Source organism: Pleurodeles waltl, chromosome 5 (genome assembly GCF_031143425.1).
Source record: "Pleurodeles waltl isolate 20211129_DDA chromosome 5, aPleWal1.hap1.20221129, whole genome shotgun sequence".
In the NCBI taxonomy this organism is placed as follows: domain Eukaryota; kingdom Metazoa; phylum Chordata; class Amphibia; order Caudata; family Salamandridae; genus Pleurodeles; species Pleurodeles waltl.
In genome coordinates, this window is record NC_090444.1 from 716,880,335 (window position 1) to 716,895,047 (window position 14,713).

Consider the following 14,713-nt stretch of genomic DNA (forward strand, 5'->3'; position numbering starts at 1 on the left):
AAAAGAAATGCTGCAGCCGATAGGGATCTCCTGGAACCCCAATACCCTGGGTACCTAGGTACCATATACTAGGGGATTATAAGGGTGTTCCAGTGTGCCAATTGAAATTGATAAAAGTGGTCAATAGCCTATAGTGACAAATTTAAAGACATAGAGAGCATAAGCACTGAGGTTCTGATTAGCAGAGCCTCAGTGACACAGTTAGTCACTACACAAATATACACATTCAGGCCACAAACTATGAGCACTGGGGTCCTGGCTAGCAGAATCCCAGTGAGACAGGCAAAAACAAACTGACATACATGTAAAAATGGGGGTAACATGCCAGGCAAGATGGTACTTTCCTACACAATGTATCATGCCTAGACAAAAGGAGTAACGATAAGAAATAGAAAAATATTATCCTTGTTATGCCATCCTCAAGAGGCACACCTTTTTGGTGCAATCCTAGGTTTTCTGATTATCGTTAATTTGGGATTGTATCAAATCCTGTAGGTGGATGCACAAGAATGCCCATGCTCCACCCATGGAATGCCTAACATAATGAAATTTGATGAACCGCAGAGGAAGCGGCTCTGTTGTGGTATATTCCTTTACAAAGTCACACAAAGCAGCGTAAATAGCCCCTTGCATGGCTTAGTAAACATCAAAGGCTTGCATTGCCTTGCTTTGACTTGCATGACACAAGGGCAAGTCCTTAGTAAAGCTAGACCTATGTGTATAGGGCCTCAACTGCAGCTGCAGTGTGTGTACCAAATCCATTGTATTTTGCACCTCTTAAGATATAAAGGGCATTTTGTTATATGTTCACAACCATCCAAACCTAGGTAGTGGCAACCTACAGAGTCAGCAGGGAGTGACATTGTCCACACCAGGTTTGTGACCCTTTATTCTTCATGAACATTAAAAAATGCAATGCTTTGCATACACAGTATCACCACCTTCTGTTTTTCGCTAAGTAGTGTCCATTATTCGTGGATATATGCAGCAGTAGTGTATCTGTGCTGAATGCTGTCTTTTTTGCTTATAACTCAAAAATGGTTGAACAAAAGTAAACTAAACCTTGAAAAAGTACCAAATGGAGAAACAAATATTGGTCTGATTCACAAACAGCATTCTGTAGTATGTTAAATAGTACTACAGTAGTCCTACATGCTTACTGCAAAATGCACTTCACAAACCTACAAGTGAAACCTCTCCTGACATTTCTATGAGACAGCCTCACACATGTAACTTTAGTAATTAGTAGTAAATGTAGGAGGGACCAGAGGGAGTGGCTGGAAAAGGGGAATACTTACTATGAAATGGAAGGGTTTAGGGAGGAGTATGGATGGGTTTACTAGGGCTAAGTATAGGTTTACCGAGGAACAAATGCCCACCTATAAAAGGATAAGCCCATTGCTACTCACAAACTGCAAAAGGAACCAGAACAGTAGTACTCCAGCACAGACCTAGGAAATAATGTTAAAGTAAATTTTATATATGACCATTTATATTATCTGAAAAAAACAAAGGTTAAAGTAACGGTATAGTTCAGAGAAATATTCACTAACAACATAACTTTTTAAATTCTATGAAAAAACACGGAAGTTCACCACTGATAGTTATTGCAAGTAACTGTAACTCATGCCCTAAGGTAACTATAACTCCTGCTACTACCATGTGCAGTTTTCTCATCAATAATTTCATGACAAATGCTGCAGGGATATTATCAATCCATTCAGCAGTTTAGGCTATAGCTCTGTCTAAAGTTCCTATGTTAAAATTAAAGGGGAAAACACGTATTGGAACCCCCCTTTTTTCTCAGCCCCCGCTTGACTGATGACCCTGAAACTTTCCATGCACAAACTAGGCAAAAAAGAGCACTTTTAAAAAAAAAGTTTCATTAGACAGCAACAAAGTTATTAGCAATACAAAAAATGCATTTCCCATGGAAACATGATCCTAACTATAACCACCTAGTGGTGATGCTACTAAGATAAATATATATATATATATATATATATATATATATAATCACGCTATTTCCTTTGTCCAGCGGTAACCACATGTGCAAAACAAATTATTACTAAATAGTGTCCAAATACCAAAAAGCATACATGAGTGCAAGGAAAAAAGAAGATGTATACTAATTACATATATATGTAGATAGCTAGAAAGATAGATAGATAGATAGATAGATAGATAGATAGATAGATAGATAGATATTGTCCATTAAAAATATACATATACATAAAACAAATTATACAATAAAACATTTCAATACCTTTATTTAATTTAAAAATTAATATTTGTACTAACTTTTGTTAAAGTTCAAAAAGCCTTTTAAAATAACACTTTACTTTGCATAGGATGACCGCCATCCCATGGGTGGAGCACTCCACCTAACTGTGAAAAGCTGCTACTAACAGCCTTATACTTTTACCTTCATTTTGAATTAAATATTGAATTACTTTAATTGTATTAAACTAAATTCAAATTACTTCTTAGAGATTTATTTAAAAAAATCACACCTAAAGTAAATGTTTGAATTTACTTGATGTGTAATAAAACTGGCAAAAATGTAAGTCATGTAGTCTAGAGTTAATTAATTAGATGTATTTTTAAACTAGATAGGTTATTACAATATTTTAGAATACAATAGTTGTTATTTTAATTTATACAGATAGATTTAACATTAAGTTACATTTATATGTTTTTAAAAAGTTTTTTTTTAAAATAAATAATATTAACATTGTTTGCTATGGGGTTCTATTTTAAGTCCCTACCGCTCTTATTTTCTGTTGGAAGGTGTTGCACTGTTGCAGTGTTAGTGGTTGGCTGTGTGTGTTGCTGCACTTTGTCCAGGTCTGAGCTAGAGTGCATTTACTACTGTTTTGGAGCCTTTGTGGGAGTAGTCACTTTAAGATCATAAATGTGCCTCCAAGCCTTGTTTTATTTCAGGGGTGAATTTATGTTGGTCTACATGTTGTAGTCAATTAACACACAGAATTGGCAAACTGGAAATAGTTGTACATTTACTAAAAAGTGCAAGAATAAATTCACACATGAAGATTTACTTGTGCCAATGTATCTTTGTGAATAGGACCCTGTGTTACTGCCGTGTTTGCTGCAATTTCTTTCTGTGTTTTTGTTTTACATTTTTCTGTGTTGTTTTACTTACTTTCTGTGTTTTGTTACTTGAACAATGGAACTTCCCACTGAAATCCCAGTGCTATTTGGAAAAGTTATTGGAGTCTCACCAGTTTGCATAAAATGTGGTTCCTTTCTTCGGTCCAATTTTTTCGAAGACATGAAACTTATTAAGGATGAAAAATAGGATATACAGATATAGCATCACCCAGATTTTGCTAAACAAGTGAATTACATTTTTGTTTCTGTAGTTAGGATTGACATCGTACTCTTGGGGAAAACTCATAAAAATGTAGAAACTACTACACCTCCCTCAACCAATATGAAGCAACCTTTGGAAAAATGCAGTACACAATTCGGATTTAGATCGTTTTAAATCTGGCGCAGATTGTTCAAGAGGCAAAACTGAAAGGGGGTCCTAAATAAAATTATTTTTATATACATTTTACATTGTGATTTCCATAGGAGGCATACTGCAGAAAAATAAGTACACCAAATACCGGGGCATATTTATACTCTGTTTGCGCCGGATTTGCGTCGTTTTTTTTTACGCAAATCCAACGCAAAACTAACTCCATATTTATACTTCGGCGTTAGACCCGTCTAGCGCCAAAGATCTTGGAGTTTGCGCATTTTTTAGCGTGGACACCTACCTTGTGTTAATGATATGCAAGGTAGGCGTTCCCTTCTAAAAAATGACTCCGAGGCATGTGCGCCGTATTTACACTCCAGTGCAAAAATGACGCACGGGAGTGGGCGGGACAAAAAAAATGACGTCCAGCCGCTTTTGACGCTTTTGACGCTTTTGCGTCATTTTTTAACGCCTGGTCAGGGCAGGCGTTAAGGGACCTGTGGGCTCGGAAGAAGCTCAGAGGTGCCCTCCCAGGCCCCCAGGGACACCTCCTGCCACCCTTGCCCACCCCAGGAGGACGCCCAAGGATGGAGGGACCCATCCCAGGGAACTTAAGGTAAGTTCAGGTAAGTAATTTTTTTTTTTTTTTTTTGTGGCATAGGGGGGCCTGATTTGTGCCCCCCTACATGCCACTATGCCCAATGACCATGCCCAGGGGACATAAGTCCCCTGGGCATGGCCATTAGGCAAGGGAGCATGACTCCTGTCTGTGCTAAGACAGGAGTCATTTCAATGGGGGTTGGGAGTCAAAACAAATGGCGCAAATCGGGTTGAGGCCAAAATTTTGCCTCAGCCTGACTTGCCCCATTTTTTGACGCCCAATCTCCATTTTCCCCTACGCCAGCGCTGCCTGGTGTAAGTCATTTTTTTTTACACACACCAGTCAGCTCCGCCGGCTAACGTCATTCCATAAATAAGGTGCCCGCATGGCGCTTTGGAATGGCGTTAGCCGGCGTTAAAAATTTTGACGCACAACTGCGTTGGAGCAGTTGTGCGTCAAAAAGTATAAATATGGCCCATCATTTGGTGACTATGGTTGGAGTAATTCTGCTCAAACTTTTTAAGTTTTAATCAAATTGCAAATGGCCCTTGCTCCTGCATTGTACATATCCGCTACACGTTCACAAACAGTGAAGTGTTCTGATTTGTCGGTCATGAATAGCACAGAATGAGGCTGGCTGCAATCACCTGAAACGTTTCCACTCTGCAGTTGTCTTGTTTCCCTCACAAGTGTGTGTTGAGTATGTCACGAACAAATACATGCAATAGGCCTCAAAAACGATGCCCAACTGGAGGATGCGGGAGAGGGAAAAATTAGCCTTTGAAAAAATAAACAGTCATTCGAGAGCGTCTGGGAAGGAAAGAGAAATAAAAGCAGCAGCATACCGGGTCAGCCTGCAAAAGCATAAAACATAACGACATATTCTTCTAGGACCAGTCATACAGTCAGTGCAGAGACTTAAAAAAGTATATGCACCCCGAAAAATACACCCTAGCCTTTGCCAAAGGGTTGGAGTGCAAACAGTAATCTTTTCCCGTCATGCCAATGTTCGGGAGGATTGCGTGGTTCACTCTCTCTTACGATCGCCCTTTGTCTTTCCTGTAGGTGTGGAATTTCATTCTCTTTCCTACCTGATCTGGACTAGGGGTAAGGATGGTTCTAAATGGCACCACCCACCCACAGCCCTTCTAAAAAAGACCGGTAAATGTAGAAGGTATTTTTTTGTAATCATATTTCTGCAAACTAACAGTCTCTACTGAAATCATAAACAATAAATTATTCTCTCCAGCATGGGGGATTGAAGGACATCGCCAATCCTTGTCTAAAAGCAGAAGCGATGGGAAACTGTTCTTTGATATTCCATTCCTCCTTTACAGCTCATCTTGGGCTAATTTTTCAGATTGTTTTAGATTGGTCTGCTTACCAAATCAAATAAGAAGTAGTTAAGCCTACATTTCCACATGAATCTCAACGTAACTGCATCGGGAACAATCACCACAAATATGTTTCAAAAATGAAGAAAAATGCACCCTGATGTTTAGCATCCACAGCAAATATAAAACACAATTGTGCATATTTACGAGAAAGTTGTGCATCGGTCCTGATGCACCACTTTTCAAGCGTCCCTCTTGCACCCCTTAACAACACCATGGTTGCACTGTATTTACAATACAGCGCACCATGGTGGTCATTACCACAACAGCGTTGACATTTATTATGCTGTTGTGGTGCTTTGCTGCATTATTTTTGGCGCTAGTGCAGCAAAGCACAGGGAGGCCCATAGATTATTATGGGTGTGTCACTTTAACGCTTGCCCTGAGCAGGCATTGAAAATGACAGAAAACATGGCACAGTGAAATCTTGTAAATTTCACTGCACCACTTTTTCAGGCCTCCCAGAGTAAGAACGCCCTCCTTGCTTACATTATGCTTGGCGCAGGCATAATGTGGCACAATGGGTTGCAAAGTGGCGCAATGCTGATGATAAGTTTCTAACACCTGCCAGAACAAAGGTAGCTGTTCAAAGTCTTGTGAAGAACTGCAAGCGTCCTGCAAAGGATCCTATCCAGCTTATTCATGCCCCAAAGCCAGAAGCACAGTGGCAATGTGAGGGGGTATCTGGAACAAAGATAGAGGTGTTACTTCCAATTCTAGTTCAGCATGACAGGTATCCTAATAAGAGTCATAAATGTAAAGTATTCCTGCTACATTTGGGTGGCTACGTAATACTTCTCTTTGTCAATGCAAAAACTTCATGTCTTGAACTGGAGGTAATAACTGTAATACTGCAAAGAGCAGATCCCATCTCCCAGGTACAAACACGCTAGCTTTTTCTGAATTTTTCTTTCTGGAAATTATCAATTTTATAAGAGTTTAGAAGCAACATTGCAGCATGTGGCTGTAATTGTGCTAAGATATTAGGACTAACATACAAAAACTAAAATGACGGAGAGAAACATGAAGGGAAAGGGGCCTAGGAGATTAAAAGTGCACAGGGTTGAACAATATGAACTGCTCTTTTAAGGAGACTAGAGAGGTTACATCTCCCAGAATGCACTGTGCTTGCAGTTTGCCTCCCATCCTCAGTACCTTTTTGAAGGTCATGTGCAAAATATTAGAATTGTAATTTGTTGTTAGAATAATTGACAACAGAGGGCAAGGAGCGTTGTTTATGACTTCAATGAGGATACATAAAATGCATAGCAAGGATTACACGCAAGTAACATATCTTTCTGCATCTTAGGATCCTTAGTGATCGCCATAAAGGTAGAATACAACAGCAAGCTTTTCTCCTAACCGGAAGTTATCAGTAAGCAACAGCAAAACAAAAATACAGCAGAGCTTCAGCTAATTACTCGGAGAGGCCACCTCATCTGAAGAGATTTTTTCAAAGCTGAGAAGCTGACTAAGCTCTGCAATCCTCATCTCAACTGTATTTCTTAGAGAAAGTATGAATTAACTTCCAGGTGGCTGCCTTACATGTTTCTGCTAATGGGGGACCCTTTAGCCAGGCACCGGTAGAAGGACTGTGTGTAGAATGAGCTTTAGTTTTGAAAGGGAAGGACTTGTGGTCACCTGATAACAATAGACAATAAATGAGAGTAACCCTATGGCTTTGGGTTGCGTGTCACATGTTATATCCAGTTTTCTTTATGCAAATTTGCATTTGAGGATGCCAGAGAAATTGCCAGACATAAAATAAAATATTTGAAAAATGTGTTGTTTTTGCATGTGTGTGACGTACGAATACACATGCACACACCATAACTAATAAAACAAGCATTCGCAATGCAATACGTCTTGCATTGTCTTGAGTTAGAGCTACTGGCATTGTAAATTCATAACTGTACTTTTCCTGCCACATAAATTGGTCAACCCTGCCTCATAATTTCGTCTTTTCCTGCCATATCATTCCAGTGGGCCTGCATAAAACTAAAGCACTTCCATATACCTTCTTCCTCTATCTGCAGCAAAAATTGAAAATGTTGCTATTTAGCAGCGTTCAACTGGGCAAAGCTTAATTGAAGCACGCTAACATTGTGTTTACTGAAGGCAAATATGCTCTTATAAAATCCACAATTTCCACTTAAAAACTATAGTCGAACCACGGAACACATTGGCCACAGGGAAAATAAATATTTTTTTAAAGCTGAATATTAATATAATTGTGTCTTTTAATATTTATGCTTATGTATTGTTTTATTGGTGTGTCCCATATGGTGTTTGGCTGCCATTTACACTGTTTAAGTGTGATTCACTCCACAAAGTTTTATAGCATCTGTTAACATCACTGCTGTCTACAGAGCAAGCCAGCCAGCCAGTCATTTACACTCTTTCATCCTGGTGATGCTGCCCTTTCACGAACACATGCTAATGTTTCTGCTCTGTGTTCTTGTTTTTCACGTTAAACTTTTGTCTCCCTAGCAGTCTTTTTTATGTTAATTTGCTGTATTTCACAGTGCTTATGAGTAAACAGTGATTCATGTCCTTGTGTTCGAAATGTTTTTACAACATAACATCTTGCTGCTTAAAGCTTAAACTTCCAGCCTGGCAGCTTGTTTATAGCTTGGAGTGGAAGGACATTTTCACATGTTCTAGTTTGCATTTCTAATACATTATTCTTTATTTTGCCCACTGTAAATCAGTGAGGCAGAAAAATAACTGATGGCCCTTTAGCAAAATTGTTTGTATCCGGCATCAGAACACACTGGCTCAAATTAAGCACTGCAACCATAATAAGTGTGCCTTCTTTAGATCCAGCTGTTACTCTACACAAAAGGCTGATTTATTTTTCCATGATAGCGAAGCCATAAGCTTTATGTTTCTAGCTTATGAGACCCACAATTGCCTTGTTAGCATACACAAAAAGTATGTTTTTTCTAGGTTCAGCTGTCACTTTACACCGCACACTAATAACTGCTGCATATACTTTTACAAATACTGAATACTAAAGAAAGCTACTTTGAAATTGCAAAGAAGCACATTTTCCGTTATTTGTGTTGCACTTTCGTTTTGGTTTTGTTATGACTTTCCCAGGTGTCTCTTTTGGTTATACTAGATACAGCTGTGTAAGCTAGAGATGAAGCTTGGAATTATTATAAGACAGTGCAGAGGGTTAATATGGCTGCTGCAAAGAAGGTATTGTAGGCAGATAACAGTCTGCATTCAATCTTCATATGTTAAAATAACTGGTGATTAGTGCTATTTCTGGAGAGAGAACGTACTTTTCTCTAGGGGAAGCTTGTACTAATTATAAGGTAGCGCAGAAAGTTAATGTGCCTGCTGCGAGGAACACAAACTAGGCAGATCAGAACTAGCAACTAATTTAACAAGCTCACACAAAAGGTGATATTTACGGGCTGCGGGAACTTCACTGTAAGGACAGGTGGGGATTGTTTTTGTTAAAGCTCTTTTCCCCTTTGGAGGTGTTTCTAAAATCAATTGAAACCAGGGGCCGGCTCAGCCCCTTCTCTCCTAATAGCTGGGGAGGATTTTGGTTTGTGCACTGTTTCTAAGCAATACCATAGTACCTCCATAGTGAAAAACAAAAACATGAGCTGCTCAGAATGAAATATTTCAAAAACACAGGCTGATTGGCCCATGCCCTTAAAAACGAGGCTGTTGTGAGAGAAAGAAAGGGCATAAAAGAGAAATAAGTACAACACACACCAAAGACATGATCAGTAAACAACTAATAAAAAAATTGAAAGTAATACAGTTTCACATAAGCGAGCCGACAGCTGCTATGAGCATCAGCCTGAAGAGACACAAAAAGAAAAAGAAGTTCACTCGCAGTCAAACATATCCGCAAAAATGCAATTAGCCAAGTAACAGGGGCAATGGCCAAGGTGGTAACAGAATCGCAGTAAGGAGGGACAAACGTAAAGCAGTTCTCAACCAAAAGAAAGGATTTTTTAAAGGAAAGCCCATGAACGAGTGATAGTGGTGGGCGTGCGGAGGGCGTGGTTAAAAGCCCAGATACATACTAATACATCAGAAAAGAGGTGCTTGCACGCTGCTACGCTCAACCTAAAAATTGAGTTGAACTTTTTGTGCATTGAAAACCAAACTGAAAATGTGGAAATCACATGTCTACCCACATTCACCTAGCATAAATGTTTTTAGCATGGCCAAAGACAACATTAAACCAAGGCCCTAATCTTTCACGAGTCCCTGAGCAAAGTGAGTGGGCAAGGAAAAGACTCTCTCTGTCCCTCTCCCACCCATGTCTCTTTCGCTACCTCTCACCTCTCTCCTTTTCTTCCTAGCCTACCTAACTCTACATCTCTATATACCCACTTTGAGTCGCTCTATTTCTACATAAATTGTTTATCGCACCTAGGTTTCAATGTAACTGACTCTACTGCACCTCCTGCTACCTGTCACTCATGACCTCTCCTCTCTCTCTATCCTGTGCCTTCCTCTACATCTCTACCTTGCTGTCCCTTTCATTCACTTCAGCTCATTCTACCGCGCACCAGTCTTTGTACCTTTATTACTATCTCCATCTCAACTATCTGTAGCTCTATTTCATCTATGCCACTTCAAGCGCAACCTCAGTTTTCTTCACCTCCATCTCCCCATAACTCGATCTTGTGCTCACCCCTGTATCTCAATGATCTCTATCTTCCCCCAACATTATTTCACTCTGCCTCATATCTCTATCATACCTCTCTCACACATGACCTAACCCCCCAATTTGTCTCGACATTTGTCTTGCCTCTCCACCTCACCTCGCTTTCCACTTTATGCCTCTACCCTACATCACGTTCTTGCTCTTTCTTTCTCCACCTCTTTTTCTCTCAGTACCGCCTCCTTTCGCTCTCTCATGTCTCTCTACTTCCTACTCTACTTTAACTCATCCTCTTTAATTCGGCTCTGTGCATCTCTCTTCATGAATCTCCCTAGTTGCCTCTCTGCCCCTACCTCTTTCTACCATCCCACCTTCTCTACCACACCACCTCTCCCTTCCACTATATCACCCTCTCCTTTTTCTGTACCTCACCCCATTCTACACCTCTCGTCACCAACACGTTGTCTTGCCACACCTTTGAATTCTCTCTCGCTTTAGCTTTCTCTCTGCCTCACTACTCTCTTCATTTGACCTCTGTTTCTTTCTTTCTTTATCCTCTTCTCTACCTCACCATTCTGTCTATACACTGTATCTCTCTATACTTCTCTCACTAACTTACTCTCTGTCAGGCTGTACCTGCTTCTATTTCTGTCTAAATCACCTCGCTTTCAACCTTATCTCTCTCTTCTTGGTGTACTCTACCCTTTCACTTCCCTCTACATTTCTGCCTCTCAGTCACTAGCTTTCTCTGTATCATTCTAAAATCGTACATATTGCTCTACATCACTTTCTATACCAATCTCTTCCTCTTTCCCTCTCTATACATTTCTTCCTTACCTACATCCCCTTTCTCTCCTTACCTCTCATTTCTCTCAGCATCACCCAACTCTCAGTTCATCTGAATCTCTAACCTTCTTCTCCCTCAACTTCACCTCTGTCGCTATCCCATTCTCTTTTTCTCTTTGTCCTCGCCAGTCCCCTGACACCTCCCATAAGTGTACAACACAGAAAGCAGGAAAGTGGGGCAATGGAGAGGAAGATCATTAAAAAGAAAATCAGACCTCACTAGACGGAATGGCAAAAATCTTCAGATCACTGCTTTTATTACCCCTGATGCAGCAAGATTGCCAGTTGAGAAGTGGGACTTATTTGTGATTACGAACATCTGGCAATCACAACTGGAATTTCAAACACAACGTGAATATGTGTTATTTTTATATTATGCACTAGTGCACTAAACATGTTATTGTAGTATTGAGCCACTTGCCCTGCGCCCCTTATCGCCCCCTAACCCCACCATGTGTGCACTGTATTTAAAATACGGCACAACATGGTGCAGGGTAGGGAGCAATAGCGTCATTCAATGTGACGGTATTGATGTACTCTGCAGGAGTGGCGCCAAAATGTTGACGCTACTCCTGCAGAGTACATAGGGGCCTATACTAAATAATGGAAGCCCCCTTTCAACGCCTGCTCTGAGCAGGCGTTGAAAGTTCCGTAAATTATTGTGCAAGGAAATCTCATAGATTTCCTTGCACCATATTTTCGCCCCCCCCCCCCAACCAGGGAACACCCCCTTTGCATACATTATGCCTGGAGCAGGCATAATGTAGTGCAAAGGGTTACAGAGTGGTCAATGCATTCATTGCGCCACTCTGTAAATACGGTGCGGGATTTCAGCCTCGTTGGGCCACATTAACATCAAAAATAATGACACTAATGTGGCGTAAGGTGGCACTAGGGGATTTTAAATATGCCCCATGGTATTAATATTGTGCACTAGTCCACTCAGCATGTTAGTTTAATATTATGCACTAGTCCACGAAACATGGGCCCATATTTATACTTTTCTAGCGCCGCATTTGGATCATTTTTTTTACGCAAAAGCGGCGCAACCTTACAAAATTCAATTATATTTTGTAAGTTTGTGCCACTTTTGCATCAAAAAATGACGCAAATGTGGCGCTAGAAAAGTATAAATATGGGCCATTGTATTTTAAATATTGTGCAGTAGTTCTCTAAACATTCACCATGTGTCCCTTACCACAGCTTTCCTACAATGGTAAAAGAGGGTCGTTAGAGCTGAATTCCAAGTAAAATGATATCACAATACAAACAAATCAAGATCCACGCTCAAATGGAAATGGATTTAACATTGCTCATGGATATATTTTTGTTATTACTGTTCACCTAATCTACGATGGGTGGGTCGAGCTCGCAGTACTTACTGTTGCTAACGATTAGGCTGTGAGTGTGAGCCTGTCTGAACGCCACTCTGACAGATTGCCACTCTACTGGAGTTACTGCTGAATTATTCTGCAGCTGTTTGTTTGCATTATGTTAGGGTGTCTTCGTGCTGGAAATCTGATGTACAGCACCGGTCCACTCATGCCCTGCACAGTAAATCACAGGTGTGAAGTTGTGAACACAGTGAGAGTGGGGAAGCGACCGAGCGAGAACGGGACATGCTCTTAGGTATTTTAAAGAAAACGCGAGGAGTGCTTTGTGTGTGCGTTTCTGTTTGTTTGATGCAAGGGGCTGCTTATACGTTTGAGAGGGTCATAGTTGGAGGCAGGCTATTCATTGCCTTTATATGCTTTGTGCCACATGTGCAGAGGGAATTTGAATGTAGAGGGAATTTGAGACTATTAACAAGGGTAATGCAAGGGCAAATGCATACCTGACATATGGCTGAAGAGTCTTTATATATTCATATCCTGGCTCGAGGGCCACCCCTTGCTCTGACCCCTAGATCAAACTGATGAGCTCCCGCTCCTATTTGTTCCCATTTAAAGCAGTGTTCCTATTAGTAATGCGCATGTCAAGTTTGATGCAAAAACAGTACATATTTATACCCTTCGTGTGTTTCCGTTCCCGTTCTTTGGCCACTAGGTGGAAGTAGAGGATAGTATCTGAAGTTTTTTAGAACGCAATTTTCAGTAAACTTATTTTCGTTTTTGCGCACAGTAATTATAATTTGTTTTAAATCTATTAACATCTAACATAAAAATCAAGGCAATTGACTGTTGAAAACGAGTCGAAAGTAAACCACGCGCAAAGTTTAAAACTGAATTGCACAATCCATTTATCTGCACCAGAAATATTGACTAATAAAAATTAAACAATAGCCTTTAGCTGAAATATAGGCCCGTACTTATACCTTTTTAGCTCGCATTTGCGTCATTTTTGACGCAAAAGCGGCATAAACTTACAAAATATAGGCCCATATTTATACTTTGCGCTGGATTTGCGTCATTTTTTTTATGCAAATCCGGCGCAAACTTAACTCCATATTTATACTTTGGTGCTAGACCAGTTTAGCGTCAAAGTTATGGAGTTTGCGCCATTTTTTGGACGTGGAAACCTACATTGCGTTACTGCGATGCAAGGTAAGCGTTCCAGTGCAAAAAATGACTCTAAGGCATTTGTGCCTTATTTATTCTCCCGTGCAAAAATGACGCACGGGAGGAGGAGGGCCTTAAATAATGGTGCTAAGCCTGTTTAGCCCCATTATTTAACGCCTGGATCAGGGCAGCCGCTAGGGAGCCTGTGGGCTCACTTCCATGGTCTCTGACCCTGGAAGCAGTCCACAGGTGCCCTTCCCTGCCCCCAGGGACACCCCCTGCCACCCTCACCCACCCCTGGAGGACACCCATGGATGGGGGGACCCATCTACGGCAAGTCCAGGTGAATATTTTTGTTTTTTTAAAAAGTGGCATAGGGGGGCCTAACTTGGGCCCCCTACATGGCACTGTGTCCAATGACCATGCCGATGGGACAGAAGTCCCCTGGGCATGTCCATTGGGCAGGGGGGCATGACTCCTGTCTTTGCTATGATAGGAGTCATTTCCATGGTGGTTGTGCATCAACAAATGATACTAGTCAGGTTAGAGTCAATATTTTTGATGCTAACCTGATTTGCACCATTCTTTGACGCACAACCCCTATTCTTCCCTAAGCCTCAGCTGTCCGGTTAGCGTCATTTATTTTGACGCTAACCAGGCCACAGCGCCGGCTAGCGCCATTCCTTAAATATGAAGCCCGGCTGGCTCATAGGAATAGCGGTAGCCGGCATTAATCTTTTTGAAGCAAACTTGCGCTAGGTTGGTGTCAAAAAGTATAAATATGGGCCATAATTGTATTTTTGCGCAGCTTTTGCGTAAAAAAATGACGCAAATGGTGAGCTAAAAAAGTATAAATACGGACCATAATTTCTTAGAGCTGATTTTGTCTCCGTCTCAGTCCAGTTGTCAGGTAGCATTGAAAATCAAAAGACAAGAGACTACAACATACGTTGTACAATGTCCTCTACCCCTCTTTTGGTATTGATTAAAGTTGAAAGGATCAACTATGTATCAATAACTGCGCTCTACGATATGATTAGCTCCATAATTTGAAATCAGCTCAAAGTAAACAAAGAGAGGATAAAATGAATTATTAATTTATTGAGAACTAAAGAGAACTGGAAGAAGTGAAGGCAACTGGTTTAAAATGTAGGATCTCCTGATGAGTATTTAAGGAAGCCTGGATAAAGCCACTAGGTTTTAATTTGCTTGAATACAAAGGCGTGCCTGTAGCCGCCTTCTAGCAAAATG